The sequence below is a fragment of the Hordeum vulgare genome, chromosome 7H (genome assembly GCF_904849725.1).
Source record: "Hordeum vulgare subsp. vulgare chromosome 7H, MorexV3_pseudomolecules_assembly, whole genome shotgun sequence".
Taxonomy (NCBI): Eukaryota; Viridiplantae; Streptophyta; class Magnoliopsida; order Poales; family Poaceae; genus Hordeum; species Hordeum vulgare.
The window spans coordinates 494,526,977-494,532,463 of NC_058524.1; the positions used below are offsets into that span (position 1 = coordinate 494,526,977).

General features: G+C 41.8%; 1 long non-coding RNA gene across 1 annotated transcript; it reads right to left on the minus strand.

Moving 5' to 3' along the window:
* Positions 1 to 445: 445 nt before the first annotated feature.
* LOC123413103 lies at positions 446 to 3,836 on the minus strand. The gene is made up of 2 exons (XR_006613677.1): positions 2,138 to 3,836; positions 446 to 812 (listed from the first exon to the last, which is right to left on the minus strand). It is a non-coding gene; the product is annotated as an uncharacterized LOC123413103 (long non-coding RNA).
* Positions 3,837 to 5,487: the final 1,651 nt, after the last annotated feature.

Consider the following 5,487-nt stretch of genomic DNA (forward strand, 5'->3'; position numbering starts at 1 on the left):
AGGGCAATAAAATTAGCTTTTAATTACCCTTGTTGAAGAACTCGATGAACACAAAATGAGAATGGAGGAAGCTCGTCGGTTCAGATCTACTGCGCCCTAACTCGACGGCATAAATCAGCTACGGTGACGTCAGAATGAAGATTTCCGCGGCCGGTGTGAGTACGACATCTAGGAGATTAAGGCAGCTAAGCTCGTCCTCTCCAGCGGCGATGAAGGACAGCGGCGGCGCTGAGGTCTCGGTTCGAGTGGGAGTAGAGGTGGAGTAACTGATGTAGAGGAGGGGTGAAGGGGGTATTTATAGCTGAAGTAAAAAACTGTCTCGTCCGAACATTTTAGACCAGATTGCCCCTGACCCTCCCTCTCTACACAACATGTGTCACTCACGTACATACAGGTGGTGATCGTGGGGGGTCGTGGGTTATCTAGTCATGGAAAGTGGGAGCAGTTTGAGCGGCAACGACCGAAATTTTTGATACGATATTGTCAGGGCCGATTTTTCTGGGATTTTAATTCCCATCAAAATGACCCTTGTGCATACCAGCCCTAGGAATATTGTTAGCTGGTACACAAATCCTTGATACAAATGTCCAAGCAAATTACAAATTTGAAGTACAAGACCAAGATGGCATGTGGAGTACATCAAAAAGGTTTCTACTCATTGATGGCGGAAGCAGTTAGGGGATCTCCAGCGTCTATGGGACTCCATTTCCCACAGGAATAGATCACCTGGATAATTCCTATCTCACATGGCTGCTGTCTTTGGCGCCTAGGTTCCGGGCTGTCGTCGGGACGCTCCTCTCCAAACACGCAATCTGGCCAAGACAATAGCGAGGGACATGCCAGTAAGTACTTTAAATGTACTCGTAAACATCATGAAATCAAACATAAAATAGCAGGTGGTTAATATGCACTTGAAATAATTCAATGATATTTCGTCAGTCATAATCCAACTTCTTAAGTGCAAACAAACAGATAATTTAACCATATTGATAATTTAATAAGCAATCAAAGAAATAAAGATTAATCAGAACATCGAGTGGTAATCCTCCCAAATATTTCCAAGAACAGTGAAATAGCCCGATCGGGTGTCTGGAGCGATGCCTTGAAAGGATAAGATATAAGGCATGCCTCTGTCGGGCATCTCAGCGACACCTCATAAAGGGATTATAACAAATAATAACATGCATGCCATAGTCGGGCGTCTGAGCGACACCACATAAAGGGCTTATAAGAAATAATAACATGTGTGTCATAGTCGGGCGTCTGAGCGACACCACATAAAAGGCTTATATGAAATAATAACAAGCATGCCACAGTCGGACGTCTGAGCGACACCACACAAAGGGCTTATATGAAATAATAACAAGCATGCCACAGTCAGGCATCTAATCGACACCACATAAAGGGCTTATATATAACAATGAATATTGAGGAAGTAAAACCGTCCCACTTATGTTCAACATTCATGTATCATAAGGGTTAGTCCATGATAAAATAATAATTATGATCATCCATCATATTTCACGATTTCTCTCATGGTTAAGTTAACTTTCTCCAAAGACCGACACTCAGACCGACATTTGACGTGTCAACCAGTCGTCCTTGACCGTGGACGCGGCTACTCGAATAGTTTTGACTCTGCATAGCGTGTACTCTTTACCCACGGCCCACGGGTTTCAATAGTCACTCAGACTAATCTTGTGTACGGTATTTTTAAAGTAAACACTTAGAACCAGCACACACCCATTTTCCCTCACGAAGACCAGCCTCACCCAAACTACGTTGCAAGGGAAAAACCATAAGACGCGGAGGACAACACCCTCGAATAGCATGGGATCACATTTATACCATGCGCTACAAGGGAAGAGCTCTTCCCTCTCGGTCCCATACCGGAAACACACATGCCCCCTTATAGGATGACTTGCTTTATTCCAGTGTCCGGAGAGCTTCATTCCGGCCCCTCTATTTGGTGTGTACCTAATAATATGTTTACGACCTACTAAACCATATTCCCTTTCAGGAAGACTTGTAGCAGCACGAAAGGGCAAGGTGAGACACTCACAAGACTTGATTGTAAGTTATTCCCTGCATGATTAGCACAACAAAAATGTTTCACAATTCCGGACAGAATCACTACCTTTCATACCCCAATATGCCTCAGTGACCATGCTCGTCCTACGAGATGTCAGTCCCCAAGGTCATGTCTTTTCGAGACACCCACTCTTCTCGGATCCCATCCGGTAGGCATGTGTGGCAGAAGGGAGTGACTACTAGCACATGCATCTCAATATGCAACAGAATTAATTTTTCACCATGTACTCATGTGCATGATCATATCACCACATGAAATACCATCACTTATATTAACAAAACCATAATGTTTCCTTCAACATATCACACACAACAATAATAAATCCAAGTTCAGAATGTTTTCCTTTAAGGTGTAGAGGGATGAGGTGCACATCAAAACTTTCTGGAAGTTTTTATCTCTCTCTCCATATCCTATTTTTGAAAATATTCTAATTAACACATAATTTAAAAACAATACAAAAAGTTGTCTTAGAAAATTTTGAAATAAATCCTAAAATAAACTAGGTGAAATTTGAGAAAGGTAGGAAAATGAACCGAATCATTTGGAGTCTTATTTTACAAATTAGAGCCAGCCAAAGATTGGTCAAAGTTCTGTTTTTGAATAAATCATCAAAGAAAACGATTTGGCTCGGATTACGCTTTCACAAAAAGGACCATGTACTTGCGCGAATATGCCTTCACTTAAGGCGGCTCTCGCTCGGCTCTGTTACTAACGTGTGGGGACCGCTGGACAGGTTTGACCCTCGTCAAACTGGTCATCTCCCTCCTCCAACCGAGAGGAGGAGAGTCCTCTGGCGATGCTCGCGGGCGATTGGGGCCATTACTCCCGATTCTGGGAGCACCAATGTGCTCGGGGTCCCAAGGCGATCCGCGGAGATGGGGATTTGGTCGTAGGAGAGCCGGGAGGCTCTGGCGTCTACGAGGCCGGTGGACGGCGGCGCTGGTCCGCATGGTACCTTTGCCCACAACTCTTCTCGAGTGGAATTGAGAGGGGGAATGGGCTCGCGATGTCAGGGCGGTTCAACAAAAGGGGAGAACGGAGCAGGGTCAACCCTGTTGGCCTCGAATTTAACGAGGGAGGCGGCGACCGAACTTTGACCCGAGGTGAGGAAGATGGCATGCCCGAGTCGATTGGTTGCTAGGGGAGCTCGAGAGGGGTCGAAGAGGGCCTACTGTGGTTCAGGGAGAGCTCGAGGGTCCTTTATATATGCAGGCGAGGTCGGTTCCCGGCTGCTACGGATAACTCCAACGAACTGTTGCAGGGGGGTGATGTGGCGGTCGGCTAGCGAGGACCACAAGCTAGCAGACGAGCAAGGGAGTCATACTGGGGCTAGGTGGCGCGCTCGGGTGGCTCGGGCGGTGCTGCCATGGCAGTGGCCAGGTGCGGCCGACGGCAAGCCACCAAGGTTGCTCTGACGGTGGTGCTGCAGGGCTCCTGAGGACGGCCGCGTGGCTCTCGCGAGAGGGAAGAGATAGTACGCGACTCTTCGGGCGAGCAAGGGCCAAAGGGGCGGGGTAGGTGGACGCGGTGGCTCGAGTTGTGTGGCTGCAATACGCGCGCTCTGCTCGCGCACAGCACGCACGCCAAATGTTCGAGCAAATGCACGACAAGCTAGAAGGCTTGGTTTGAGGTGCAACTAAACAGGATGGCTAGGTTGGTCACCAAAGCTGTGTTAGACATGTTGGTTTGGCACAAAAATGAAATCCATCGTGCAAACTAGAAAGTATGTCAATTTTGGCGATGCACATAGGGTCTAGAGTATCTTTCTGACCACCAAAATTTCCAGTACAAATTCTCTTTAGGTCCTAAGGGTGATGGCAAAGTTAGTTTTTGAAAATCAGGAACTTGTTAGTGCAAGTTTTTCTAAACTTTGTTTGTGGACACAAACTACAGGTCATTATTGCATGGTCTCAAAACATCCTAATGGGTCTTCTCTCCTCGATTTAAGAGTTTGGTAAGGCCTACTATCAGCAGTAAAAATATCAATGGAGTTGGGGCAAATTAAAATATAATTGTAGTACAAACTGCAAAACTGGTCCAAAACGGAAAAGGGGGTGGGGTGCTCAAAATTTTCAAAAGACCAAAGTAGATTTTTGCATCAAATGATATACATGCCCCCCTTGACATCTCCCAGTTTTCTATAATTTTTGAAAGAGTAGATCAAGTGGTTGTAATTCAAACACCAACTGGACCATAATAGAAAAGGGGTTGTTTTGCTAAATTTTTCCAAGACACATAACCAGGTTTTTGCATGAAAGTGATCCAGGGATATCACATGTGACCTACAAATTTTCGTAGAATTTTCAAATGAATTTATCAAATGGTTGCAGTGCAAATGAGGTCTTTAAAGGAATAAAAAAATCCATTTTTGAATAAATGAAACTTGAAAAAAAATATTTATCAAAAGGCCTCGAGTGAATTTTGTGAAATAAATAGAAATGTTTTGATGCCAACATTCAAGTCTCACCAAAATTTTCAAAAACTCCTACTTGAGGGAAGAAATTTTTATAATTCAAAGAAAAGAACTGGGTCTGAAAACAATAGAAAACCCCGAAATAAAAATTTAAATAAACATGGCCAAATTTTAATAAATAAAATCATGGTTAATTTTATTTGGCGTCTTACACATATTTTAAGTTTTTGTTCACAAATTCTTCAGCTCACAAGGACTTAGTGAAAATTTTGAACGGGTTTCAAATAAAACGCATGTGTATAACTTGTGAATAGACTCGATTGAGCTTAGCATAGAGAGGGAAAGGGTCTGATCACATTCACCTTGAAGAAAATCAATTTGAAAAATTAGAAATAAGTGAATGTTGTTGAGAACTTTGAAAACTTAAATATATCTACCTAGGTGCCCCCAAACATTTTACCTATATATATATATATAGAGAGAGAGAGAGAGAGAAAGTCTATTCGTCACCTAGGGTGCAAAATAAGTTATTCTTTATCCAGGTAATTTTACGACCGTTTTATAAATAAATTACATATGGAATACCAATAGTTATGTTTATATTGATTCATTACGTAAAATTTTATGTAAAAAATTAAAAATATAAGTCATAAGACAAGAAAAATTGTATTTAATGTATATTTTACATTATATTTTTTTGTTTGTAATTTTACGTGACATCAAATATTTTTTATGGTGACTATATATATTTTTATGGTTTTTTTACGTATGAAATAAAAAAAACATAAAATTATGGTGTATTGAATTGAAAATAAAGGAGGATGGAGAATAACTAGTCTTTATCTTGGATGACGAATAGTCAATCCCTATATATATATATATATATATATATATATATATATATATATATATATATATATATATATATATATATGATAAATTTTATCTACCACCAGTGATTGTTACCACCACCTGCGTTAAC